Source organism: Aotus nancymaae, unplaced genomic scaffold (assembly GCF_030222135.1).
Source record: "Aotus nancymaae isolate 86718 unplaced genomic scaffold, 86718_ANA_hifiasm-v0.15.2.pri h1tg000011l, whole genome shotgun sequence".
Classification (NCBI taxonomy): Eukaryota; Metazoa; Chordata; class Mammalia; order Primates; family Aotidae; genus Aotus; species Aotus nancymaae.
The window spans coordinates 4,741,741-4,759,221 of NW_026988422.1; positions in this window are offsets into that span (position 1 = coordinate 4,741,741).

The following is a 17,481-nucleotide window of genomic DNA, read 5'->3' on the forward strand; positions in this document are numbered from 1 at the left end:
AAAAAAGGACTAACATAGAAAGGACGTTGTGAAATGACAGAAACCCACAGGACTGGGATGATATTGATAAGGGAGAAGCAGTTACATTTCTGAAGAAATAGGTGAATTAATGTAGCATTTTCAAACTCACACAGCTCTTTCCTAGTATAATAACTATAAGCATTTATATACTATTGTATCACTTGTCAAGAATAAACTAAATCCTTTGTTTTTGCTGGATGTGCAAACATTTCCTGTTTTGCTGATAACAGGACTCTTATTTTCCCTCAAGAATCCCCATTTCTCACTTGAGTTTACATAGTTCTTTTAAACATGACGTGCACCCTAGTTCCAGAGTTAGGCAGAAGATCCAGGCTTTGTTAATCAAATCCCAAACCCTGTGTTTAGTTGGTGGCTTATTAATGTACATGACTTCAGACAGGCCATTCAGGGATGACTATCCTCAGTTCAAGTACTGTTGAAATTAAGGAAGCTAAACATTTTTCTCTCATTTATATATTGTGGGAATATAGGACTAGAACACTGGGGGTTGATCATATCACAACAGTTTGTCTGAAAATGTAAGCCAAACATGAAGAAGAATAAATCAGAGCCAGAGAAAAAGACTAATACTCCAGGTGTCATCATTTGAGCCCCTACAGCCATGAGTTTTCATTTAGGTATGCCAATAATATTATTAACAAAAGACTCAAATTAGTTATGTCTTGAATTTGTTGTTGCTTGCAACCAAACACTTTAATCAATACATGCCATTTTAGAAACACAGTTGAAATTATTCTTGAGCTACTTGGTTTACAAGGGCAGGAAGGTGTGGGTGTGAATATGGGTGTTGTTTGTTTTACAAAACAAATTATATTTTTTTCTAAATGTTCAGTAGAGTAATCCGAATTTCCTGGAAATGTTACTTGCCTCTGATCAAATTATATAGAAGACTTGCCTAAATCACTTTTTAAAAGAAGCATTTGTAGATCTTTTCTTGAAATTTTTCTTGTTGCTCAGTGGTTGCATACAATCTTTCTTATCCTCTATAGAAATCTGAAGAATCATAAAGCTGACAATTGATGCCTTACATTTCAGCACTGTGAAAATGTCTGTAAAACATATTTTTGGGGGTCAATTCTCCAGTTGGATTGAAAGTGTCATCCTAACATATCTAGAGTTTTCCTTGAAGTCATATATGTGTGTGTGATTGTGTTTGTGTGTGTGTGTGTGTGCGTGTGCGTATGTGTATGTATTTATTTGTTTGCTGGAGACTTCAAGAAAAAAATATATAAATATATATTTGCTGAAGACGTCAATAAAAACTTTCTATATATGTTTTATATTTTATATATTTATATGTAATTATATTTTATACCTTTTATATTATATAATTATATTTTATGTATGTATACTTATATTTTTACATATTTATATATAATATAAATAATATGTATATATATTTACATATATAATATATAAAATATACACCAGTTATGCCTAAATATGCTACTGCAATGTTCAAGAAACACGTAATTTACAGGCAGCTTAAATAAATGTCAAACTAAACAAAATATGAGCCACTTATTTATTTCCAAAAACGCATACAAGACATGCAATTGAAAATATGTGTGTAATCGTCCGATTTGTTATTTCTGAATGATAAAACATCACCTTTTCTGTACTTCTGCCTTGGTGCTCTTGCTCTCTAGGCAGACTGTCAGTTCCTGTGACAAAGACACAGACAACATCTGCCACATTCTTTGAGCCAGTAAAAACAGCCATTTAAAGAAGCAAAGAAAATGAAAAATAATGAGCAATGATGATTGTTTTTTCTCCATTATCTTCTGTTTTAAATTTGATTTCCCTTTGGTCTCAGGTAGATTGTTTGCACGATAAAGTAATCCCATTAAGCAGTCAAACAATAGGACTGCACCTGCCGGCTATCACAGCAAAGACCCACACCCCGTATCAGCTCTTCTCTGACAAACACAGTATCAACTCATTATATTATCTTGGAACTGATCAGCCAAGGAAGCAGTAGTTGTTTGGTTCCATTTATGAAAAGTATGAGTGCAACGTGCTTTAAGAGTTTTGTATTTGCTATTGTTCCCTGCAGGCTTATATAATAGGAATTTAAAGTACAAGTTAAAGGTTGTTAAAAGGCAATGTTTTCACAAGATGCCCTACAAAACATGGCATTAATGTTTACCTTTTAATATTATTCATTAGGCTTGTGAAAAGTTAAGGAATAAAAGTACCGTAAGTATGGTAACATGAGTGTATAATGCTGTATAAAGACCTGACCCCAATGCCTCACATTATAATAACTCTGAGGGGCTATCTCAACTTCAGAGTCCACATAGGGTTGACTCAGGCCTTTTGGCCACTACACAGAGCCCAAGATCTCTTTCTGACCAATTTTTATTCCTTCTCTTCTTTAATACATTCCTTTTAACAGCCAGGAAGATCACTGGAAAAGGGCTGTCTTAGAAATGAAGCATAATGTATATGGGGGGAGCTTCCTTCAGCTCAGGCAACTTCCAAGGAGCTTGACAACTGGGTGCCTGTGGGAATACATCCTAAATTCCTAAAAGGAATACCTGAGCTTGGGCTCACAATGTCCACGACCTCACTGTAATAGTGGCTAGCACATTAACACTATATGTTATTGATAGCACATTCTTTATGTTGATATTTTAGGCTGTGTGTAATGAGTGATATTGGCTGAGGAAACATGACTAAATTTTATCATTTAACCAACACCCCTGGGAGAAAGAGTGAAGGCTCTTTGTGGTAGGTGGCATGTCTTAACTGATTTTTCTGGCTTAAGTGCCAAGAACAATGGCTAGCACTTAGATTTGATAGATATTTGTAAAGTTAATGAGTGGCAAGGATGGAGGATTGAGAAGTTAATAACTAACACTTTTTCCATACTTCCTGTGAACCAGGCAGTATTCTACATTCTTTGTATATTTAATACTTTGAGCCCTTGCAATATTGCATTGAGAGAGGCACTACTGAAACTTAAGGAACTGTGACACAGGATAGTTAGGGAACTTCCCATGCCCACCTGGTCCTGTATGTTGCAGCTGCCATTCAAACTCTAAGTCTCTCTCTCTCCAAAGTCTGTGCTCCGAACCACATGCATTTACTTGTGACCATTATGCTTCACTTTGCATTTAAGGGTTTTGTGCACGTATCTATGGCTAGATTCCCTAGTCCAGTGATGAAGAAAAAGTGATTTATCAGGAATTCAAACTATTTTTAACAAGAACGTACAGAGTTTTTTGACCAAATCTGAATATTTTAATGGAATTGCATATTTATGTCAATCATTTATCTCTAAAGATATTTAAATGTGATGCTCCTAAAGATTTTTCAGATTGTCCCTTCTGACACATGTCCTCATCTATAGGTGCTGAGATCTGGAACACAACAGCCACCTCAGTCCTGAGGTCATCTTTTCTATGGTGTTGCATTAGGGCAACTGATTGTTCCCTAAATGCCTGGATCTTCCCCCACTTTTGCACTGAAGGTCCTGCAGCCCAGGAACCTTCTTAGCTGTAGGCTAACTGGAATGGTTTCTTACTCTGTGTTATACCCTCATTCTTCTTGCTAATATCATTGCCTCCTACATCTATTTGGGTCAAGAGGAAGAAGGGATGCACTGAGAAAGGTCCTCTTGGCCTACCTTCGGGAAGAATACTTGAGAATGAAAAGGAGGAGTCGTCTAAACTCTCTAGGTCCTACACTAAAAGTGTTGTGTGCCCCTTGAGTGAGATCTGGCTATAGCCCAGCTGAGTATGCCCACTGCAGCCAGAAATTTTCAGAAATGCCTCATAGCACTTTCTTGCTCCTCCAACTTTTCTATTCCTCAGTCTTCTATATTCAAAAAAGTGCTTTAATTTTCTTTTTTCTGGACTCACCATTCTTTCATAATTACTAAGCATACATATCAATAGTTAGAATTATCCCTGCCCTTAAATGTGATCATATTTTTTTCACAAAAATAGTTCAGATCATAGGGTTTTATAAGCCCTGTTTCATTTTACCCTGCCATTTTCAAAGTAAAGTAAAAAGGTATTATTTTATTTAAGCTGTGTGATGTCAGTACTGTTTTAATGATGTTAATACCTTATTGTTAGAAAAAAGAAAATGACTTATTAGGCAACACTCTTGTCAACAAAATAATTCTTGTTAAACAATGTTGAAAGGAGTGATTCAAGCCAAAATCAATAAAAACATAGAAAAACATGAAAGATGGTTAATGAGAAAATCAAGCCCTTTACACTTTGATGAATGCCATCAAAAGTGTCAAAACTTGCAATGTATTACCAGATTAAAATGAGCATGAAACATTCAGAAAAACTAATTAGGGAAAACTGCACGACCACAGAAGCAACTTGGAAATGGCTGATGAGATAATTATGTTGAACAGTCAAAGAAACCAAAGGTCTGAGGTTTATGACACTTGTTTTATCAGTGATCTAAGGTGACACAGGGGACTCAGATACCAGAATTGTGTACACCAGTTACACATGTTAGAATAACTTTACATTATATTGAAGAGTGAGATAAACTTTACTAATCATTTCTCCTAAGCCATTACTCATTGCTGTATTTGTTACCTCTTGATATGAAAACCTTAGAGGATAAATGACTTTAGTTATATTACTTATTATTGTATTTCCTGGATCTTTCATGGTATTTATAGACCAATTGCAGTTGGATACAGAGGTAACGGAAAATTCAGATGCCTCCCTTACACCAAAGTCTTGAAATACGTTTCTTTCCTTGTGTGTTTTGCTTGGCTTTTCATCCCACACAAAGGCAGGAAAGAGTATCTTGGAGTTTTCCTCTCTAATTCTTTCTGCAAAGACTTAGCTATGGGCATGTACACAATACTCAAAATTGGCAGGGATGAGTATGATATAATTTTTAAGCCTGGATATCTGGGCACTGCCATGGGGTCGGAGACACCTATTTTGTTGCTGTTTGCTCAGAAGTGGTATTTAAATTCCTTATGCTGATGAGGCTTCAACTCCATCGATTCTCAAGAAAAATTTTGAGCATATAACCAGATTTTTTTCTTACAACAGACAATAAAATGAGAAAAAGGAGATATACTGATGGAAGAACTTAAGCCAGAAGAAAACAGGCTGTGATAATCTGTGAAATTCTCAGGCTATATAAATTGCAAAGCCAAGACTGATTTTGGCTTTGGAGAGAAAGTCAAGTTGTGGCCGGACAATCATTTTATAATGCCTCAGAAGAATTAATAGGTCAGAGAATCAGACACACAAAAGGCTGAGTGAAGAGATTAGGCATGAGACCTGTAGATCCCCACAGCTAAGCCAGCAGAAGCCAGAAATAGAGATAGAATTATCCAGGAAACAGTTGTGGAAGAACTTTTGTGTAATGGAACGAATCCCTGTGACATACATGGAAGACTCACAAGATATTTGAAAATGTTATACCAGTAGAAGCACTGTCAGCTTCTACTGAAAAGAGCGGAGAAAAGAGAAAATGAAAGAAGGCTGTGAGACTCTCAAAATTTTACAAACAGAAAACAGGATGATAAAATTATCAAGCTTCAAATAAACACTACCCTTCATGAAAAAGGAAAAATGACTCCAAGATTAGATCTGTGAACACAGACGGCAGAACCTTCAACCACACAGTACAACTCCCAGGCCTTAAAACCTAATGTTTTCCCATTGAAATTTTAAATAACTTAGCCCTTATGACTCTTTCCTTCTAGAAGTTTTCTTTCTTTTGAATGAGAATCTGTCCATCTATTCCTATCCTACCATTTTATTTTGGGGAATAGATAACTCATTTACTGTTTTCACAGCTCTACAGATAAAGAGAAACTTGGTTCTAGGATGGATCATATCTACAATCTCATCTTTATCTAATTTATTTGAATAAGATAATGAGACCTGGGATTTATGTGATGAGACTGATATGAAATTTTGAATTTAAGTTGATACTCCAGTGTGTTGAGACTTCAGGTGACCTTAGGGAAGGATGAATGTATTTGCCTGTGGGATAGATATGAATCATTTTTTATTGATATACAATATATGTACATATTTATGGGGTACATATATTTTGTTACATGCACAGAATATGTAATATTAAGTCAGGGAATTTGGGATAACTGTCACTTTGGGTATCATTTCTATTTGTTGAGAACATTTCAGATGTTTTCTTCTATTTTGACATATGCAATATATTTTAGTTAAATTTAGTCACCCTATTCTGCTATCAAACATGAGAACTTAGTCTTTCTATGTAATAATATATTTGTACCCATTAAACAACCTCTATGCATCTCCTCCCCTGCAACACACATACACACATACACACACACACACACACACTTCAGTGTCTGGTACGTATCATTCTACTCTCTAACTTTATAATATCAACTTTTTAACTCCACATATAAGTGAAATGTGTGATACCTGCCTTTCTGTGACTGGCTCATTTCACTTAATATAATGACCTCTAGCCTCTAGCTCCATTCACATTGCCACAAATGACTTTATTCTCTTTTTATGGCTGAACAGTATTCCACTGTATAAATATACCACATTTTATCTGTTCATCTGTTGATAGACACTTGGGTTGATTCCATATCTTTGCTATAGTGAATGGTAGTACTGTTGTGAATAGTGGCATAGGTACCCTTTTGATATACTAATTTCTTTTCCTTTGGATAAATTCCCAGTAGTGAGATTGCTGGATCATATGGTAGTTTTTTTTAGTTTTTTGAGTAATCTTCATACTATTTTTAATTGTGCTGTAATTATTTACATTCCTACCAACAGTGTATAAACATTCCATATTCTCTACATCCTTGCCAGAAACTGTAATTTTTAAAATCTTTTGAGAGAGATCCAAGATGGCTGATGATTAGCAGCTCGGGCACGTACCTCCCAGTGAAAGCGCAAAGAACGAGAGGACGCCACACTTTCAGACGAATATTAGTTGCTCACGGACCACGAGATTCCCAGTGGAGGAGCTCCACGGGTCGCCAGGGCGACTCTTGTGGCCGGCGTGGCGGTTTTGCTGGTGCCTTAGCACGCCAGTTCTTGGTGCAGAGTCCGGATATTCCCGGGCAGAAAAGCACCATCAATCTTAACACCGCTGTTTTGGCCGGCTCAGTGGATTGCTCAGATTTCGGAGCAGGGAATCAACAAGTTGGACGTCAGAGACCCAGTTAGAAAGTCGGTAATTATAAAGACGACAGACGGACAAATATATAATGAAGGGAAGAAACCAGCGTAAAAAGGTAGAGAATACTCAAAATCAGAATGCCTCTCCCTCTACAGGGGATTGCAATTCCTCATCAGTAACGGAACAAGGCTTAATAGATTACACCGGTATTCCAATAACAGAAGCAGGTTTCCAAACGTGGGTGATAAGAAACTTCTGTGAATTAAAAGAACTTATTCTAACCCAATGCAAAGAAACTAAGAACCTTGAAAAAAGGTTTAACGAAATGTTAATGAGAATGGACAATTTAGAGAAGAATATAAGTGAATTGATGGAGCTGAAAAACACAACACGAGAACTTCGCGAAGCATGCACAAGTTTAAACAGTCGAATTGATCAAGCGGAAGGAAGGATATCAGAAGTCGAGGACCAGCTCAGTGAAATGAAACGAGAAGACAAGAATGCAGAAAAAAGGATGAAAAGGAATGAGCAAAGTCTCCAGGAAATATGGGACTATGTGAAAAGACCTAATTTACGTTTGATAGGTGTACCTGAATGTGATGAAGAGAATGAATCCAAGTTGGAAAATACTCTTCAGGATATCATTCAGGAAAATTTTCCCAACCTGGCAAGGCAGGGTAATATTCAACTCCAGGTAATACAGAGAACACCACAAAGATATTCTTCAAGAAGACCAACCCCAAGGCACATAATTGCCAGATTTATTAGGGTTGAAATGAAGGAGAAAATACTAAGGGCAGCTAGAGAGAAAGTTCAGGTTACCCATAAAGGGAAACCTATCAGACTTACAGCAGATCTCTCAGCAGAAACCCTACAAGCCAGAAAAGAGTGGGGACCAATATTTAACATCCTTAAAGAAAAGAACTTTCAACCCAGAATTTCCTATCCAGCCAAACTAAGCTTTATGTGCGAAGGAAAAATTAAATCTTTTGCGAACAAACAAGTACTTAGAGAGTTCACCACCACCAGGCCTGCTTTACAAGAGCTTCTGAAAGAAGCACTATACATATAAAGGAACAACCAATATCAGCCTTTCCAAAAATATATCAAAAAGCAAAGAACTTTAACACAATAAAAAATTCACATCAACTAATGGGCAAAACAGCCAGCTAGCATCAAATGCTGGTATTAAACTTACATATATTTTAATTGGATAAAAAGCCAAAACCCATCGGTATGCTGCATCCGGGCCCATCTTACATGAAACAATACACAAAGACTCAGAGAGAAGGAGGAAGATTTACCAATTGAACAGAGAGTAAAAATAAACTAATAAACAAAAAGCAGCAGATGCAATTCTCACCTCTGATAAAGTAGACTTTAAAGCAACAAAGATCAAAAGAGGCGAGGAATGACATTACATAATGGCAAAAGGATCAATGCAACAAGAAGAGCTAACGATTCTATAGATCAACGAGATAGAAAATTAACAAGGATATTCAGAACTTGAACTCAGACCCGGAACAAGTAAACTTAATAAATATTTATAGTACTCTCCACTTCAAATACACAAAACATACATTACCACCTCACACCTATTCCAAAGGTGACTATATAATTGGAAGTAAATCACTCCTCAGTAATCGCATAGCATTTCATAGGTTTAAATTAAATATTGGTTGGCTGTTTGTTTGTTATCTTCTTCCCTTACTCCTTCCTGATTACATCATTAAGTATAATTATCAGTATAAAAGAGGTTTTCAATACCCATTACTAAATTGCATTCTAGCCTGGGCAAGAAAGCAATACTCCCATTCTCTCTCCCTCTTTCTTTTCCTTCTCCCTCCTCCCCATTCTCTCTCTCTCTCTTCCTTTTTTCTCCTTCCTATTCTCTCTCTCTCTTTCTCTAAAAAAAAAAAAAATAAAAAATAAAATAAAATAAAATAAAATCTTTTTAGTAATAGCTAATGTAACTGGGATAAGATGATAGCTCATTGTGGTTTTAATTTGTATTTCCCTGATAACAAGTTATGTTGAGTATTTTTTAACATACCTCTTTGCCATTTATATGCCTGTTTTTGAAAATGCTTTTTAAGCATCAGTTGCAATGATCATATATTTTTTGTGCTTCATTTTGTTGATATAATATATCACATTGTTTGATTTTCATATGTTGAACCATTCTTGCATACCTAGGATGCAAGAATCCTACTTGGTCATAATGAAAAATATTTTTACTATATTGTTGAATTTGGTTTGCTAGGGTTTTGATGACAATTTTGCTTCAACATTCAGCAGCACTATTGTTCTGTAGTTTTGTTTTATTGATGTGTCTTTGTCTTGTTTTGTTATCAGATAAACACTGGCTTCACAAAATTAGTTTGGAATTATTTCTTCCATGTATTCCAAACTATTTTTAAAAATAGTTTGAGTAGTATTGATATTAGTTCTTTTAATGGGTAGAATTCAGCTGTGAAGCCATCAAGTCCAGGGATTTTATTTACTGGGAGAATTTTTGTATAGATTCAGTTTTGCTACTTGTCATTGCTTTGTTCAGGTTTGGGAATTCTTCATGGTGTAGTCTTGGCAGGTTATATGTATATAAGAATTTATCCATTTCCTCTAGATTTCCAACTTAGTCACATATAGATGCTTATAGTAACTAATAATCCCTTGAATATCAGCAGTATCAGCTGTAATGTATCCTTTTTCATCTCCAATTTTATTTGGATCTACTGTCTGTTAAGTCTAGCTATGGTTTTGTCAGTTTTGTTTATCTTTTCAAAAATTTGAGAATCCCTTTTTCATTTCAATTTCATTTATTTGTGCTTGGTTCTTTATTACTCACTTTCTTTAATATTGGATTTGGTTTGCTATTGTTGTTCTAGTTATTTAAGATGCATCATTAGGTTATTTATTTGAAGGTTTTCTTTTTTGGGATGTGGGCACTTATAGCTATGAATTGCCCTCTTAGTACCGATTTTGTCGTATCCCATAGGATTTGGGTGTGATACGTTTTCATTATCATTAGTTTCATGAAATTTCTCAATTTCTTTCCTTATTTCTTCACTGACCTACTGGACATTCAGGAGCATATTGTTTAATTTCTGTATGTTTTATAGTTTCAGAATTCCTCCTGTTATTGTTTTCTTGTTTAGTTTCATTGTGGTCAGAGAAGTTGCTTGATGTAATGTCAAATTTTTGGAATGTTTTAACTTATTTTGTTATCTAATAATATGGTATATCTTAGAGAATAATTAATGTACTGAGGAAAAGAATGTGTATTCTGCAGCCAGGATGAAATGATCTGTTAATATCTATTAGGTCCATTTGTTCTATGGTGTAGATTAAGTCTGGTGTTTCTTTGTTAATTTTTTTCTAAGATTTATTTTAAGAAACTCGGATGCATTTTCTGCATATCAATTGTATTTTTCAATGCTAGAATTTCTGCTTGATTTATTTTAATTATTTCAAAGTCTATATTAATTTTATTTTATAGAATTCTAAATTTCTTCTGTGTTATCTTGAATTTCTTTGAACTTTCTCAACACAGCTATTTGGAATTCTCTTTCTGAAAGGTCGCATGTCTCTGTTTCTCCAGGATTGTTCCCTGATGCCTTATTTAGTACACTTGGTGAGGTCATGATTTCCTGGCTGGGCTTGATGGATTGTTGGTGTCTGCACATTGATTAGTTAGGTATTTATTGTGGTCTTCATAATCTTGGCTTGTTTGTGCCCATCTTATTTGGGAAGACTTTCATAGTATTCAAAGGGACTTGAGCTCCAAATCTAGTAATGCTGTGATTGTTGTAGACACACAGAGGAGGTATTTATTGTGGTCTTCATAATCTTGGCTTGTTTGTGCCCATCTTATTTGGGAAGACTTTCATAGTATTCAAAGGGACTTGAGCTCCAAATCTAGTAATGCTGTGATTGTTGTGGACACACAGAGGTACCATCTTAGTGGTCTTGCATAAGATCTAGAAGAATTCTCTGGATTACCAGGCAAAGACCCTTGTTCTTTTCCCTTACTTTCTTCCAAAGAAATGCACTCGCTCGTGCGCTCCCTCTGTCTCTCTCTCTCTCTCTCTCCCCTAAAGTGCCTGGCACTGTGGGTGGGGTGATGCAAGTACTCCTGTGGCTACCTCCTCTGACACTGCCCTGGGTCAGACCTAAAGCCAGAATAGCACTGAGTCTTGCCCAAGGCTCACTATAACCACTACCTGCCTGCTGCCTATGTTCACCCAAGGCTATAGGGCTCTACTATCAGCAGATGGTGAAATCAGCCATGTTTATGTACTTTTCTTCAGGGCAGTGAGTTCCTCCAGGCTCCAGGCAGGTCCAGAGATGTTATCTGGGAGCCAGGGATTAGAAACAATAACCTTAGAAATCTACCTGATGTTCTATTCTACTGTAGCTAAGCTGGCTCTGAAACCACAAGACAATGTTTTTACTGTCATTCCCTCCTCTTTCCAAGCAGTGAAGCCTCACCCCATGGCCACCAACACCACCACCAGCTCATAAGCTGTTTTGCTAAGCCACTCCCGATGTTCACTTAAGGCCCAAGCCTCTTCAATCAGGTTATGGTGCATTCTTCCAGGCCTAGTACTCACCCTCAAGGCAGTGAGGTTTCCCTCTGTCCCAGGAAAGCTCTAGGAAAGCTGCCCAAGAAACTAAGCTTGGACTCAGGGATCCCAAGAGCCTGCCTGGAGCTCTCACTGTGGCTGAGCTGGTACTGGAAGCCAGTGTGTTTCAGTATCTCACCTAAAGCCCACAGTGTAGTACCTGGGTATCACCATCAGTTATTTAGGGCACAAGGGCTCTTCAGTCTGTAGGTGAAGAATCCTGCTGGGAATTGCTCCTTCCCTTCCAGGCAGTGGGTTTCCTTCCAGCCCAAGATTTGTCTAGAAATGTCATCTGAGAGCTAGAGTCTGAGATGGTGGCCTCATGACTCTCCCCATTGCCCTATCCTGTTCTACTGTGGCTGAGCTGGTATCTAAGATGATAGACAAAGTCTTTTTTACTCTTTCCTCTTCTGAAGCAGAAGGAAGGTATCATTTTCATTGCTGTGAGCTGCACTGCCTAAGATCTAGAAGAATTCTAGTAGGCATGGCACAGCTCCTCCACCAGCTGCTCTTTCTGATGTCCCACTACATCACAGACTCCCCCAATTCACTTACCCTTAAGAACACAACAGAATCAGGACTTGGTTAGAAATTTTAGTTCTTGTGTCTCAGACTGCATTTCAAGTTTATTTTCAACTTCATAGCACTTTAGACTAAAGTGATGAGACTTGCCAATAAACTCAAGTTGACTGCTGGGATGGGTGTTTCTCCTCTGGTTGGATCTGGTCCAAATGCTCCCTCCATGGGTGGGCATTGACTAACTTCAGCATGGTTTTGATTTCTGCTGTGACAGGTCAGTGCCAAGTTCAATGTAAAGTCACCCATTCACTGTGCTCTCCCTCTCCAAAATGAACAGATTCTCTCTCCACAACATGAAGCTGCTGCTGAGGGAGGGAAGAAGGCTAGTCTTGGCAATCCAAGACTGTCTTTTCTACCCTCTTCAATGTCTCATTAAACTATATGAAGTTAGAACCAGGTACTATGATTGCTCACCTGACTTTTAGTTCTTATGAAGGTGCTTTTCTTCTATGCAGATAGTTAAAATTTGGTTTTGGTGTTAGAGATGATCAGTGGAGGCTAGTATTCCACCAGGTAACCACACCCTCTAAATTCTCTATTCTGTTTTATTGATCTTTATTTTTATAACAATGCCATGCTGTTTTGATTGTTACAACCTTATATCTTCATATCAGATAGTGTGATGCCTCCTTTGTTATTTTTGTTTGAGATTGCTTCAGTTATTTGGGCTCTTTTTTGGTTCTATATCAATTTTAGGATTGCTTTTTCTGCTTCTAAGAAAAATTACATTGTTATTTTGATAGGGATTGCATTGAATCTGTAGACTGCTCTGGATGGTATGGTCATTTTAATTCTTTCAGTCCATGATCATGAGACTGCTTTTTATTTATGTCTTCATAACCCTGCTATTATGTCAGGGTTGCTTTCAATTGCAGCAGCTGTATACAAGTGACTGGATAACTTGCACTTCAGCCTCAGATGGTATCTTTGGACTAAGAGCCTGTCCTCAGGGTGCTTGTAAATGTGTGGCCACTGTGCTGTTGGGGGCAGTGGTATTGCTCCTAGTGGCTTTTGCTTTAGCCCTGGATGTAGCATCCAGCAGGGGCAGGTGTGGGTAGAAGAGTCTGTCCTCAGGAAACTGAAAATCCACAGCGGCTCCATTACTGGGGACAGCAGGGTCACTGCAAATGAGTTTCACTTTGGCTCTGGTGACAGTAGACAGCTGTGGTAAAAGCCACAAGCGGGATGTCAATAGGGCTTTAGGGATATGGGGATGACAAGGCTGTTGGGTCTCAAGGCAGGGTGCAGTCTTGTAGGCCAGGACTCTCAAAATGGTACATTTCTGTAGCTGCTTAGGACCTGGGGGATGTGTGGAACCCATCATGAGCTCCCTCTCTGGAGCAATGACACTGTGCATATTCCAGGAAACTCCCTCTGTTTGTCTCAGGACCCATGTGGGTTGATGAGCTCTCCCACAGCTAATGTAGAAGTCCATGGTGGGAATGTAAAATTCCAGGGATCTGTCACTTACCCATTTCCCACATGTGGGACCTCCAGGTTCTTAGCCAATCCCAGCTGAGCAGGCTTCCTTGCTTCTCTCTCTTGCCTTGCTTCAGGTGTTCTTTGTCAATTTTTGTTGACTTTCAGTGAATTCTCTATGATGATATATTTCTAAGGGTGATTATCTACTTGCCATTTTTTTTTTCTTCTTTGTGGAAGAACTGAATACTAAATGACTCTAATCAGCCATTTTGAAGCCCCAGTGATAGGACTTTTTTGATGCCAGAGAGTGGACCATGATAGGCAGAATGATAGCCACCACATATGTCAGCATCCTTACCCCCGGAAACTTTGCACATGTTATACAAAATGGCATGTGGGGGTTAGACTCTACTGGGTCTTTCTTGCTGGGTTTGAAGATGGAAGGAGGCCATGAATCAAGAAACGTGGGCAGCCACTAAGAGCTTGGAAAAGCAAGGGCATGGATTCTTCCTAAAGCCTTCAAAAACAATATTCTTCTGTCAAAAGCTTGATTTTAGTCATGTGAGACCCATTTTGGTCTTCCAAAAACTCTGGAACTGTAGCATAATACATTATGCTGTTCAAAGCCCATAGGTTTGTGGTAATTGGCTATAGCAACAACAACATCGACTACATGCTATTAGGGAAATGGTTAAGATTTTGGTTTTTGTTTTCGAACTTATTTTTACCCCAGGCTCTCTGCTGTTTCACTCTGACTTCATTTATTCCTCATGATCACAAGTTAAGGTCTATAGGTAAAATGGTACCAATGCACATTAATTATATTTGTGTTTTAAGCTCCCAGGTCCTTTTTTTTTCTCACACTAACCCAAAGTCATTATTTAGCAATTTGTTTAAATGTTAGTTGAATGCATCCTTCTAGCTTTTTCGCTTTACTGCATCTGCCCCAGGTAAGCAAATGTTTGTGTCCTGTCTCTTGCTGGATAACCCTGTATTTCTTAGAATTTTGGTCAGTTTATTTCCCTGTGATCTCAGTTTACTGATAAACAAGCAATTTTTGTTTTGTACATTGTCTAGCTTTTTATGTTGCTGTTGTAAGGATGGAAACAATGCTTCTTGTAACATTACACATCCTAATTAGAAGCTTGAAATCTCATTCCTTTTGTCTGGAGGGTTCTCAGGTTTGATGTGGAGATGTGTTTTGTCCTTATATAACGTTTATTATTGTGCAGCTAAGCTTAAAGTCAACTGTAGGAGTCATTCTGGACAGATACTGCCTTTAGAGAATGAGTCTAAGGGAAAGAAATATATCCTGGCTATGTCAGAAACCCTCTCTAATTCTCTCTGCCTTCAGACTGACTTAGTAAGATTCTTCTTCCCTCCTTGAGAAAACTCCAAACTGGGTACATATGTTTGCCTCTCCACTCACTTGTTGAGAGAAAGAGAGAGATCTTTACGCGTGGCAAAATATTTTAAAATTATTTGTATAAATTAAGGGGTACAAGCCCAGTTTTGTCACATCAATATATTAAGTAGTGGCAAAGTCTGGGCTTTTAGTGTAACCATCACCTGAGTAGTGTTTTAAGAGACAAAATTCAGCCTCAAGTGAGAAGGCAAGATCTTTGACCTTGGGGAACTTAGAAGCTTAAGGTGCACTTTTATAGCTTAGTATTTCCAACTAGACAGAATGAGGTAGTATACTTAATAAACTTCTCTTAGCTTCACAAATTTGATGAAGAATACTTGCTTAGAAAACTTGCATTATATTTTCATCAATATTTTATTATAAGGATGTTTGACTATAAGGTTTGTTAAGTGAAGGAACTACTTTTACTGTATTCTTTTCCAGCTTTATAGCATACATATTCCATACACATATAGTGTATTCAATAAATGTTCCAGATTCATGAGACCTTGTGTATAAGTAACATCCCTACACAGACATGAGTGCTGTTCATCACATACTGTTATTATTAGTTCATTTGTAAGGCTGACTGCCAAAGTTGAATGTCTATGAAATGATATTAGTTGTGGTAATGTTTTCTTCATTATATGTTTTTAAATTGTGGTCATTGAACATTGTACACATCTTGAATCTCCGATAGAAGTTGAATGAATATGCTCAAATCATTTAATTTCCTGTTCAATCCAGAATTGATGTGTAAATTTGCAATTCATCAGCCAGTTTTGTTCAAATAGGGATACAAACTCCAAGGTTTGTATCTGAAGTGGTTCATTTTACAGTGTGATGCATGGATGACTAAGTCATTTTGCTTTGTCCTATATTTAATAGCTTTTGGTTTTAAAATTTGAAGGGCATATCACAGATGCTTTTAGTTATGAAGTTTTCTAAATATAAGTTATAAAGTTTAGTAAACTTTATTAAATAATATTCCTCTATTTCTACATGATTGATTTGATAGCAAGTCAAAATTGAACATTTCGAGATGCCTAAGATTTTACTTTTTTAAGAGGAGAACTTTTTAATATAATGATCTATTTATTTTCCTATTAGAAAGAAAAATCAATACAGACAATTCCATATTATTCATATTTAAAATGCAAAACAAAGAAAATAGTAACAATATAGTTTACTGAGGAGGAAATCAAAACATGTTTAGCCTCAACTTCATAAGTTTCTTCAGTGTCTTTCTGTATCTCATTGCTACAAAGTAGATAATATCACTCTGAAGTAATAAGTATGATGTTTCTTTATTCTCTATTCCTGTTGATTCTTACATACCATAGAAACGATATTTTTATTTTATTAATTTGTTGGTGATGGGGGGATTGTTGTTGTTTGTTTTATTTAATAGTCTCATCTGCTGGTGGTTTACGGCAAATTTCCTGTTCTTTTCAATAAAATATTAGTTAACCTGACTAATTTTTAATCTCAACAAAAATTGAAAGTGAGCTATAACAATGCTGGTAATCTGCAGAAACAAAATTGTAAATAATAAAAATCCAATTAAGATACCAAAAGCTTCTCAACAGCATACTGACTAAAATATTCTTCAACTCAGAAAATTAATATACAATCCACGGTATAAATGACAATGCCTCGCTACCTAGGTATGCCAAAATGGTAGACTATTTTAAATGACAGATTCTGGAGTCACAGTGTCTTGACTGAGACAGTGTACACCCCCAGGCATTTTAACTTCACAATCTGTCATAAGTGTAAGTTGATTATTTTCAAACAAATTACTTAATTCAGTATTTTGAAACAATTTGTCAAGTATTCACAATTTTTTAAATTACCTGTCTCCTACAACAGATGCTGGAGAGGATGTGGAGAAATAGGAATGCTTTTACACTGCTGGTGGGAGTGTAAATTAGTTCAACCATTATGGAAGACAGTGTGGCGATTCCTCAAAGATCTAGACCTAGAAATACTATTTGATCCAGCAACCCCATAACTGGATATATACCCAAAGGATTATAAATCATTCTATTATAAAGATACATGAACACATATTTATTGCAACACTATTCACAGTAGCAAAGACTTGGAACCCACCCAAATGCCCATCAATGATAGACTGGATAAAGAAAAGATGGCACATATACACCATGGAATACTATGCAGCCATAAAAAGGATGAGTTCATGTCTTTGCAGAGACATGGATGAAGCTGGAGACCATCATTCTCAGAAAAACTAACACAAGAACAGAAAACCAAACACCA